We start from the raw sequence: 12538 nt of genomic DNA, 5'->3' as shown, positions 1-12538 counted from the left end.
TTTATGGTGCTAGCGAGAAGCTTATATTTTATAAGTAAGCTTCTTAGAACAGACGAATTCCACGTGAAAATTAGCCTCGATTACGATCGCCCATAAAAACGACTGCGTAGGAGACTACGTGAAAATCCGTGCGTAAAAAAATATTTTTTTTTCTGGCCTTAAATTATTTGTACTTCAATTTGTTCTGCTATTGAATCAAAAAGTGGAAATCAGCATGAAATAGTAAGATAATTTGAATAGGGCACATTTAGCATGATTTCATGGCCTTGACGGGGGCAGGGCTGGAATGATTTTAATTAAATGTAATGGCTTCTGAAATTTCCATTCAGTCGATAATTTGTACTGACATATCATATAAAATTTCCAAAAATAAGCCTTCTCCAGCCTTCTCGACTCAGGTCTGTACAAAACGGTGATATCCCCCTCCCAATAACAACAGCGCCCCCCCCCCCCCCTACAAAAAAAGGAAAGATTGGCCTCCTTCTGGACCTCTACTCTTTTTCGTTTATTTTTTTTTTCAAAATAATGAAAAAAATTAATATGTAAAATCGCAAAATCTACTAAATCAACTATGAAATGCAAGGAAAATTAAAGAATGAAGTTTATTTAATTCACGCAGTGTTGTGCCTGGAATGATAACTTCGTGGAAAGGATCGTCAAAGCAAAATCACGGCCAACCCCACCCCAGGGTTTTCTCCGTTTTCAAAATGCCTCTCGCCTGCCATTTTGAGAAGGGGGAAGACCCTGGGAACGAGCTTGTATCATGGCAAGTTACGATTACGTATCATGTTTTTACGTTAATTCTTCGACCGTGAAAAGGATCCGTAAAATGGAGGAAAGACATACTTTGACACTTCATTATTTAACATTTTTTTTCATTTGAGAAAATAGGTAGCAATATTTTGCACGTTTTTATAATAAAAAACTTTCTAAAAGGATGAAATGAATATTACGTAAACTTCTTTCAGCAATATATATACCTAGCCTTTTTTTCTTTACTTGGGTTAAAGTAAGGAAATTACAATTACGATTTTGACTTTAAAGTGCATAAGTTGTGCAATCTTTTTAACATCCAATAATCAGAGTGTCCAAAATATTAAAAGGCGACACTCGTCGCTACCCCGCAGGGCGGTGTAGTCAGTGGAGCATTCTGGGTTGATGGGACTCTCTCAATTTGAGTAGCTTGGGTCTTTTTTAATGCATTCATGGCTACCGAAGAACAAAACTACGTAAAAAGGTATCAGAGTATGTTTTCAGATAATAACTCAGCTAAGTACAAAACGCAAATTCACTGCGAGTGGATTTTATTGAGTCAGGAAAGGTCAGTGAAAACAATCGAGGAAAGTGTAGCCAAGTGGAAACAACTTACAGATTTACAATTTTCAAAGCCAGCCGATAATTCTTTTGTGTAAATGCATTGTAAGAACGTCTGTGATTTAAATCCTTGCTTAAAGCTTTAGACTGTTTATTTTACACAAGACATCGCGTATAGCATCTTGCTTAACTTGAAGGTAAGCGAAGCGCTGTGATATTTAATCGTGTTTTTTCAAGAGTGCTAGTTTTCCTGGTACTACTGAGATCGAGGCACACCTTTTGTGCTGTACAGTGCTATTGCTCATTTGAGGTGTAAACTTATTTGCGTGTTATGTGGGTTGGGTGGTTGCTCTTTACTCACTACAAATACTTCTGTCGTTGCAAATAAAAAACACTTTTTCATCAGGAAAAGTATAATGCAAAACTTAATTTCCGCCAGTTTATTTCCCTAAAAGGTGCAACACTTCGCTGGGCGATGGGATTATCTTCCCGTGCGAAATGCATTCTATCTTCACCGTTCATCAAGGAGAGTCGCAAAACCTCGACAATAAAGTCGAACAAAGTAACTAATGCTTCACATGAAAGAAATTCTTTCGTGTATTGCAACGCCTATCAATTGCTTCTCTGGATTAGTTGTTAGAAAATAAGAGCATGGGGTTATTCGTGAAGTCAAGGACCATCTGTTCACAGTTGTTGAGTAACGGATACGTTATTTCTTCAGTAAGAAGAAGCTGTGCCGCAATGGTGGTTTGAAATTAGGGCTGATCGTCCATTTAAGTACATCCGCTGACGTTTAGAGCGAAACCCCAATTTGTCAGAGAAAATAAGGCGATTGTTAGTTAAGTGAGTGTCGAGACCTTAAGTTTACTGCAGGGAATTTTAGTAGGCAAACAAAAACAGCTACTAGCTGAAAAATCAATTTGTTATTTATGGTTTGCGAAACAACTCGAAAGTTCATCGAAGCGGAGCCTGGCGTGGGCATTACCAAAATCACTTATAGAGACACGCGATCAGTTCTTCATTTTTTTACGGTTTTACTTCTACAATAGATATGTTTGCATGTTCGACGACTTCGAAGTGCATTAGTTTAGGGGTCTTTTCAACATTCAATGATCAGAGTGTCCAAAATATTAAAATGCGTCAGTCATCGCCACCCCGCAGGCAGGGCGGTGTAGTCAGTGGAACAGATTTACAACTTTCAAAGCCAGCCGATAATTCTTTTGTACAAATCCATCGTAGAAGTGTCTGTAATTTAAATTCTTGCTTCGGGCTCCAAGCTACTTATTTTACACAAGACATCCCGAATACCATCTTGCATAACTTGAAGGTAAGCAAAGCGCTGTGATATTTAATCGAGTTTTTTTTTTTTTTCATGAGTTCTAGTTTTCCTGATACTACATGAGATCGAGGAAAACCTGTGCTGTACACTGCTATTTCTCTTTTGAGATGTAAATGTATTTGCGTGTTATGTGGTTTGGGAAGTTGCTCTTTACTCGCTACAAATACTTCTGTCATTGCAAATGAGAAACACTTTTTTAACAGGAAAAGTATAATGCAAAACTTAATTTCCGCCAGTCTATTTCCCTAAAAGGTGCAACACTTCGCTGGGCGATGGGATTTACTTCCCATGCGAAATGCATTCTATTTTCACCGTTCATCAAGGATAGTCGCAAACTGTGACCTCGACAATGAAGTCGAACACAGTAAAGAATTCGTCCCATGAAAGAAATTCTCTTGTGTATTGCAATGCCTATTGCTTCTCTGGACTAGTTGTTAGAAAATAAGAGCTACGAGTTGATTTGTGAGGTCATAGAGCAACTTTTCACTGTTGTTGAGTAAGGGATACGCAGTCGTGCCGAAACGGTGTTTTAAAGTTTAGGCTGATCGTCCATTTTAGTACATCCGCTGACGTTTTGAGCGAAATCGTAATAAGTCAGAGAAAATCAGGCGAGTGAGTGTCGAGAGCTTAACTTTACTGCAGGGAATATTAGTTGGCATACAAGAACAGCTACTAGATGAGAATTCGATTTGTTATTTATGGTTTGCTAAACAACTCGAAAGTTCATCGAAGCGGAGCCTGGTGTAGGAATTACCGAATTCACTTAAAGAGACACGCAATCAGTTCTTAAGTTTTCTTATGGATTACTACCTTCTCATGCTCATCTATTTTGTTCAGTCTAGCGGCGAAAAGCTCGTACAAAACTTCTAGGGCGGTGTTTTGGGTTTTTCGTCCAGAATATTAAGACTCAAAGGCGTTAAGGGCGGTGTAGTCAGTGAAGCATTCTAGGCTGATGGGAGTCTCTCAGTTTTAGAAGCTTGGGTCTTTTTTTAATGCATTCATGGCTACCGAAGAACAAAACTACGTAAAAGGGTATCAAAGTGTGTTTTCAGATAATAGATCAGCTAAAAAAGGCGAATTCACTGCGAGTGGATTTTATTGACTCAAAACAAGTAATGCAATTCTTCGATCTAAAGGTCAGTGAAAACAATCGAGAGTGTAGCCAAGTGGAAACAACTGACAGATTTGCAGCTTTCAAAGCCAGCCGATAATTCTTTTGTATAAATGCATTGTAGGAAAGTGTGTGATTTAAATTCTTGCTTCAGGCTCAAGGCTATTTCTATTTTACACAAGTCATCGCGTATAGCATCTTGCATAACTTGAAGGTAAGCAAAGCGCTGTGATATTTTTTTTGATCGTGTATTTTTTTTTCAAGAATTTTAGTACTGGTACTGCTAAGATCGAGGTACTCCTTTAGTACACTACTATTGCTCTCTTGAGGTGTTAACTTATTCGCGTGTGTTATGGCCCTTAATTTTTATTTCTCTCCCCAACATTCTTTTTCACCGTTCCCCTATTGCTTCTCTGAACTAGTTGTTAGAAAATAAGAGCAACGAGTGAAGTCGTGAAGTCATGAAGCATCTGTTCACAGTTGTTGAGAAAGGGATACGTTATTTCTCAAGACGCAGTCGTGTCGCAACGGTGGTTTAATTTAGGCCTCAGTGATCGTTCAGTTTAGTACATCCGCTGACGTTTTGAGCGAAACCGTAATCAGTCCAAGAAAAAGGCGCTTGTGAGTTAAATGAGTCTCGAGAGCTTAAGTTTACTGCAGGGAATATTGGTAGGCAAACAAAAACAGGTACTAGCTGAGAATTCAATTTGTTATTTATGGTTTGCAAAACAACTCGAATTAGTTCATCGAAGCGGAGCCTGGCGTGGGCATTACCGAATTTACTTAACGAGACACGCAATCAGTTCTTAAGTTTTCTTACAGATCACTACTATAATAAAGCAAACTTTTATTTACGCACAACAGATTTGTAATGGACTGAAAACGTATTTTTATGTTCGACGACTTCAAAGTGCATTAGTTGAGGCATCTTTTTAACATACAATAATGGGAGTGCCCAGAATGTTGCGCCGCGCTCCCCGCGGGGTGTAGTCAGTGAAGCATTTTGGGCTGATAGGACTCTCTCAATTTTAGTAGCTTGAGTATTTTTTATGCATTTTTTGCTACCGACGATCAAAAATACGTAAAAAGGTTTCAGAGTATGTTTTCAGATAATAGCTCAGCTAAGTATAAAGGCGAATTCACTGCAAGTTGGTTTTATTGAGTCAAAACAAGTACTGCAATTCATGGAAAGGTCAGTGAAAACAATCAAGGAAAGTTTAGCCAAGTGGAAACAACTGACAGATTTACAACTTTCAAAGCCAGCCGATAATTCTTTTGTACAAATGCATTGTAGGAGTGTCTGTATTTAAATTCTTGCTTCGGGCTCCAAGCTACTTATTTTACACAAGACATCGCGAATAGTATCTTGCATAACTTGAAGGTATAAGCGAAGCGCTGTGATATTTAATCGAGTTTTTTTCAAGAATTCTAGTTTTCTTGATACTACTGAATTCGAGGTGCATCTTCTGTACACTGCTATTGCTCTCTTGAGGTGTAAACTTATTGCGTGTTATGTGGTTTGGGTAGTTGCTCTTTACTCGCCAAAAATACTTTTGTCATTGCAAATGAAAAACACTTTTTTATCAGGAAAAGTATAATGCAAAACTTAATTTCTGTCAGTCTATTTTCCTAAAATGTGCAACATTTAACTGGACGATGGGATTTACTTTCCATGCGAAATGCATTCTATTTTCACCGTCCATCAAGGATAGTCGCAAACTGTGACCTCGACAATCAAGTCGAACACAGTAAAGAATTCGTCCCATAAAGGAAATTGTCTCGTGTATTGCAACGCCTGAGGCCTTATGCGTCCAATGGCGCGAAAAGGATCAATGATGATGATTGCAACGCCTATTGTTTCTCTGGAATACAGTAGTTGTTAGAAAATAAGAGCAAGAAGTTAAGTCGTGAAGTCATGAAGCATCTTTTCACAGTTGTTGAGTAAGGGATACGTTATTTCTTAAGAAGCAGTCGTGCAGCAACGGTGGTTTGAAATTAGGGCTGATCGTTCATTTTAGTACATCCGCTGACGTTTTGAGCGAAACCGTAATTAGTCATGCAGAGAAAATCAGGCGAGTGAGTGTCGAGAGCTTAACTTTACTGCAGGGAATATTAGTTGGCATACAAGAACAGCTACTAGATGAGAATTCGATTTGTTATTTATGGTTTGCAAAACAACTCGAAAGTTCATTGAAGCGGAGCCTGGTGAATACGTGTGGGAATTACCGAATTCGCTTAAAGAGACACGCAATCTGAGTTCTAAGTTTTCTTATAGATTACTACCTCCTCTTGCTCATCTATTTTGTTTCTAGCGGCGAAAAGCTCGTGAAAAGCGAAAAGCTTCTAGGGCGGTGTTTTGGTTTTTCGTCCAGAATATTAAAAGACTCAAAGGCGTTAAGGGCGGTGTAGTCAGTGAAGCATTCTGGGCTGATGGGAGTCTCTCAGTTTTAGAAGCTTGGGTCTTTTTTAATGCATTCATGGCTACCGAAGAACAAAACTACGTAAAAGGGTATCAGAGTGTGTTTTCAGATAATAGATCAGCTAAAAAAGGCGAATTCACTGCGAGTGGATTTTATTGAGTCAAAACATGTAATGCAATTCTTCTAAAGGTCAGTGAAAACAATCGAGAGTGTAGCCAAGTGGAAACAACTGACAGATTTACAACTTTCAAAGCCAGCCGATAATTCTTTTGTATAAATGCATTGTAGGAAAGTCTGTGATTTAAATTCTTGCTTCAGGCTCAAAAGACATCGCGTATAGCATCTTGCAAAACTTGAAGGTAAGCAAAGCGCTGTGATATTTTTTTTGATCGTGTTTTTTTTTTTTCCAGAATTTTAGTTTTCCTAATACTACTGAGATCGAGGTACACATTCTGTGCTGTACAATACTATTGCTCCCTTGAGGTGTAAACTTATTTGCGTGTTATGTGGGCTGGGTAGTTGCTCTTTACTCGCTACAAATACTTCTGCAAATGAAAAACACTTTTTCGTCAGTAAAAGTATAATGCACAACTTAATTTCTATCAGTCTATTTTTAACTTGACGATGGGATTTACTTCCCATGCGAAATGCATTCTATTTTCACCGTTCACACCTATTGCTTCTCTGGACTAGTTGTTAGAAAATAAGAGCAACGAGTGAAGACGTGAAGTCATGAAACATCTTTTCACAGTTGTTGAGTAAGGAATACGTTATTTCTCAAGACGCAGTCGTGTCGCAACGGTGGTTTGAAATTAGGCCTGATCGTTCATTTTAGTACATCCGCTGACGTTTTGAGCAAAACCTTAATCAGTCCAAGAAAAAGGCGATTGTGAGTTAAATGAGTCTCGAGAGCTAAAGTTTACTGCAGGGAATATTGGTAGACAACAAAAACAGGTACTCGCTGAGAATTCAATTTGTTATTTATGGTTTGCAAAACAACTCGAAAGTTCATCGAAGCGGAGCCTGACGTGGGCATTACCGAATTTACTTAACGAGACACGCAATCAGTTCTTAAGTTTTCTTACAGATCACTACTATAATGAAGCAAACTTTTATTTACGCACAACAGATTTGTAATGGACTGAAAACGTATTTATATGTTCGACGACTTCAAAGTGCATTAGTTGAGGCATCTTTTAAACATACAATTATCGAAGTGCCCAGAATGTTAAAAGACTTGAAGGCGTCAGTCGTCGCTACCCCGCAGGGCGGTGTAGTCAGTGAAGCATTTTTAGACTACGAGCAGTCCCTATTTTTTCGCAGAGTCCGTCGAGCTTGAAGCGACTGCTCGTAGTCTAAAGCATTTTGGGCTGATAGGACTCTCTCAATTTTAGTAGCTTGGGTATTTTTATGCATTTATTGCTACCGAAGACCAAAAACACGTAAAAAGGTATCAGAGTGTGTTTTCAGATAATAGCTCAGCTAAGTATAAAAGGCGAATTCACTGCGAGTGGATTTTATTGAGTCATAACAAGTACAGCAATTCATGGAAAGGTCAGTGAAAACAATAGAGGAAAGTGTAGCCAAGTGGAAACAACTGCAACAACTTTCAAAGCCAGCAGATAATTCTTTTGTATAAATGCATTGCAGGAACGGTCGCGAAGGACATCTTGCATAACTTGAAGGTAAGCGAAGCGCTGTGACATTTCGTTTTTCTTTCTTTCAAGAATTGAGGTTTCCATGTACTGCGAGATCGAGTTTTTTTCTTCTGTACTGTACACCGTTAGCGCTATTACTATCTTCAGATCTAAATGAATTTGTGGGATGGGTCTCTGAACTTTGTCTTCACTTAACAAATATTTCTCCCATTGTCTGGGAGGAACATTTTCATAACAAGAAAGTTAAACGCATGTGCAAAACTGAATTTCTGCCAATCTATTTCTCGTTATCTTCCCGTCGACCACAAATTTGGTAGCCGTTACGCGTTAACGAAAAGAGCCGAGGAGCTCAATATATTGCAATTCTTTGGGTGTTTTCAATAATACAATTATCCCACTCGCGCTTGTTGGATACGTGATAGATAGCTTGTTGGATACGCGCTACGCGCCGAGTTGGCTATCTACCATCTCATATTCAACGCGCGCTCATGGAATAATTGTTAAATATATTTCAGGACAACCATGAAAGCCACTTTGCGTTTGGTGATCTTCGTCATGATCCTGTTTTGTGTTGGAGAGACGGCCGTTCTGAAGCCAGAGCGTTTTGAGACCAAAGGTAGATGATGTTTTTTCTTTTTTTAATCTTTGGTACAATACACTAAGTCGATATTCATCCGTGTTTGCCTAACGCCACTCAGTTGAGTACTAATAGCGCAAATAAGTCAAAATATGCCCCGATATTTGAACTGTAGCCATTTTTTAACGGTTTACTTAAACATCTCCTGTTACCATATTTATTCGATTAAACGCCGCGGCGTTTATTCAATTTAATTTTTTGCGATTCGAATGCGGCGTTTATACGAGGGCGGCGTTTATTCAAAGTGATTCAATTTATTTCTTGCAATTGCAAACAATAGTATGGTAACTTAACATTTGAATTTTAAAAAACAGAAACATGTTTTAGTGCTTGTCTGAAAAGTCATTTTCAGCATCTTAAAACATTGTTACAATCAAGTAAAATTATTTTTTCTAGGTTCGCTCAAACTTGATTATTACTGCATTTGCTTTTGAGTCTATTATTCGAATAAACGCCGCATTGCGTTTATTCGAGGGCGGCGTTAATTAATACTTCTGCTCTTCTACTTCTGCTTGTTTATTCGAGGGAGGCGTTCAATCGAATAAATACGGTACTCCTTGCTCGGTATATTTTTACTAGTCGTTTGCATTTTATTTAACCCGGCTTCCGACATGTAAGATTTTGATCTTGTTAACAGATAATGACAAGAGAAGCTCGGCTATTCGCTGCGGGAACATCTGCAACGAGAAAGGGCACAAGCAAGACACTGAAATATACTACTTGTGCTTGATTAGCTGTGGTATTTTAAAATATTAGCAAGGTTAGTCATTCAGGCACGTCTGACACATTCGGGGCGGGAAAAGTTGAAAGTTTTGTCGGGACATTAAAGACAGAGTTTGTTATTAACATATTACCTATTAGTGTTTAGGACGAAACGCCAAGGTTTTTACTCATCAGGATGAACTATATCTTTGAGGATTGACGTGAAAAAAATATAGAAAAAACGCCGCCATAAAGTTAAGTGGTTTAGATCGTTCTAGCTTGAAATTTACACAATTTTTTAATTGATGAACAGCTCATATACACTCTTTTTCTTTTATAAGAACCATTTTTATAAGACCGTTGAGGCTGAGATTTGCCCCAAAATTTAAGAAAATGTATGGGCTAAAATAAGAACATCCTCAGGCTCAGCCAAATTTTACGTGTTCTTATAAAAAATGAGTGTATACAGTAGAACCCCGGCGGTATCTCGAACTGTGAAGGGAAACGAAAAACAGTTCGAGTTAGCGGGGTTTCGAGTTATCGGGGTCGATTGAATATTTAATTTGCCAAGTTATTAATTGATAGTTTACTGATTTTTCAGCACTTCAGTATACAGTACAGTGCAAATTGAACTTATCTCGTCAGAAACTCTAACATCATCATACATTGTTATGAGTGGAAAATGATTGTCAAATACGTGATCAATATATGGGCAACCGTGGCGAGTTGCAAGAACCGGAATTCGAGTTATCGGGGTAAATTTGACCCAAATTTTGATCAAGGGAAACGAAATTTAGTTCGAGTTAGCGGAGTTTTCGAGTTATCCGAGTTCGAGTTAACCGAGTAAAAATGACTGAAAAGTGGGCTCAAATCCAAGGGAAATGGAAGTTAGTTCGAGTTAGCGGGGTGTTCGAGTTATCCGAGTTCGAGTTACCGGGGTTCCACTGTATCTGTATATTTTAGAATGGAGTACAGTCTGACCTCTATTAAGCGGCCACCTTCGGGACTTTGAAAAGTGGCCGCTTAATAGAGGTACAATATAAATCGGATAGGAATGGCAAAAAACATGATTTTATTGACTCTACATAGCAAAATGCTTTTAAAAAGTGAACATATATGAAGATAATTCCGAAAATTCATGGTTACAAAACATCAAGTGCATTTCCAGCCCATGCATAGTTCTAGCTCTAACACAGAGGGCACGTAGTTGAAATGTGTAGTATTTCTTCGGGTTGATAATGTACAGAAAAATATGCAAAACATCGTTGACAAGTTTCTTAAGGCCTTTTTGCATCAACAGTTAGTATGTGAAAAAATTTAGCTCAAGTTATTTCACAGACGATATATATCATCTGTCACCATTTCACTTGGAAAGATAATTTGCTGGCCGCTTAATGGAGGTAAAAGCCATATAAATAATACACTTGCGACAGCAAAAAGGTGGCCGCGGCCGCTTAATAGAGGTGGCCGTTGAGTAGAGGTTTCAAATACAGCAATTTAGTGACAAAAAAATCGGGACTTTGGAAAGTGGCCGCTTAATGGAGGGTGGCCGCTTAATAGGTGGCCGCTTAATAGAGGTCGGACTGTATTTTTTTTTGTAGGGGCCAAATAAAGTTTGTACAACAACCTTTTGGACTCTTATGCTTACATGTACAATTCTTGTTTTCCTGTTCAGGGTGCCACTAATATACCGATCAACAGGACCCAAGACGCTTGCTTTGTGCTATGGAGGTGTAATCGTTATAGAGGGAATTATAGTCGGCGGCTTAGCTCGAAATTTTAGTTGAATTGTGCACTTTTTGATACAAGCATGAAACTTGGCACAATGAAAGTGGTCACCAACAGAAGTTTTTTCAGATATAGTGCCAAGTCCGAAAACCACCGGTTTCCATGGAAACCGTAATTTATTAAAATCAATGAAATTTCGTGAAATATTTGTTTGTCTATTGACTTTATTGGTCTCACAATTTACCAAAATAACTTTAAAAAAAAAAAGAAAAGGACCAAAAAGGAATTGCGCGAACGGGAAAATAATGTTACCCATGCGAGGCGCAACCCTAAAAACTAGTAAGAATGGTGATAAAAATCTTAAGTTTAAAAAAAAGATACAATAAATCTAATTAATTACTTATAGTTAAAAATTATGGTTAAAAATCTAATTGATTACTTATAGCTTAAGTTAGAAAACAAGTTGCAGATAATATTAGACACAAAAATTAAGAGCGGTGGCAAGGGAAGTTACGGAAGAGGAACCAGGTGCAGGGCATGTCAATATCATAGGTAGTGTCCAGTAAAGTAAAATAAGTGGCGCGCAGAAAATATTTGAATAAACTTAGGCTAGAAAATTTGTCGTGAGGGGCGAGTTAACAGATAGTGTTCCAAGGTTTTACCATTCTATTGAAAAAAAAAAGCTTGAAAAGTTGCGGTTTTACAGTAAGCAGGTTTAAGTACGAGGGTGGTGTTCTTAGAGCGGGACCGGCCATGCGTGACGAAAGTAACATATCGATCAATATTTAGGTCAGTGTATCCAGAAATACAGTTATAGAGAAATAAAAGATCTCTCAAGTTCCCTGTCATATGTTAGTGGTAGCAAGCGAAGAGTCAGCAGTCGTTGTTTGTAGGACATCTCGTCGATTCTAGTTCTTAGTATCCAGCGAGTGGCGCGCCTCTGGACTCTTTCTAGGATCGTTCTCAAATTGACACTAGAACCTCAGCTGGTTTATGGACAAATACTATTATGTCAGGTAGTGATACCAAGTCGCACGTACAAAATTTAGAATGAAATGCTGTAATTTAGACTGTTCACAGCCCTATATTTTCCTATTTTTATTCTGTTAGCGAACGGTTCACCGATCGCGAGAGACCTGGACGCTAGCGCAAAACGAAAGACGCCAGGGAGCAGAGGGCGGGGAACGAAAAATCTTTTCCCATGCAATAATTTTCAACTAAATTATTGGTATAAAACAGATGGTAAAAAATAACAATTGTAATCCTAATTTAAAGCATTCATATCTGTATTTTGAATAAAAATCTACAATAAAAGGTTTATAAAAGTACAGAAGAGGTACTTCGTGGGGGAGGGGCCTCTCGGCTGAAAATTTCATTGCTGTTTACTAGCTGAAAATGGGAAATTGGCGTTGGCACTATATCAAGAATTGATTAGTATGCGAATGCTTGTAATCCTGCAAAGTTTGGTGCTTGTATCAAAAATCGCACAATTCAGGAGCTAAGCCGCCGGACTATTACGAAAAAGCACTAGTTTATGTCCATTTTTCTTTAGATATTTTACTTAGCTGCGTTACTTCAGTGTAAACTTAGAGGTGGAGAACAAATAAACATTACATAATCAAAGCTGAA

The 12538-nt window shown here is 38.2% G+C and overlaps 1 long non-coding RNA gene across 12 annotated transcripts; it reads left to right on the top strand.

Annotated features, from left to right (window-relative positions):
* Positions 1–1190: 1190 nt before the first annotated feature.
* LOC144664381 (uncharacterized) lies at positions 1191–12538 on the top strand. 12 transcript variants are annotated; one of them, XR_013572783.1, is made up of 5 exons: positions 1448–1511; positions 7835–7869; positions 8358–8458; positions 9117–9239; positions 10857–12538. It is a non-coding gene; the product is annotated as an uncharacterized LOC144664381 (long non-coding RNA). The 12 variants fall into 12 exon arrangements; XR_013572781.1 differs by lacking the exon at positions 1448–1511 and adding an exon at positions 2574–2641; XR_013572780.1 differs by lacking the exon at positions 1448–1511 and adding an exon at positions 3895–3978.

This window comes from Oculina patagonica, chromosome 8, assembly GCF_052425735.1.
Source record: "Oculina patagonica isolate OP01 chromosome 8, crgOcupat, whole genome shotgun sequence".
In the NCBI taxonomy this organism is placed as follows: domain Eukaryota; kingdom Metazoa; phylum Cnidaria; class Anthozoa; order Scleractinia; family Oculinidae; genus Oculina; species Oculina patagonica.
Note: the sequence above shows the minus strand (reverse complement) of the source record. Positions and strands in the feature narration are given on the sequence as shown.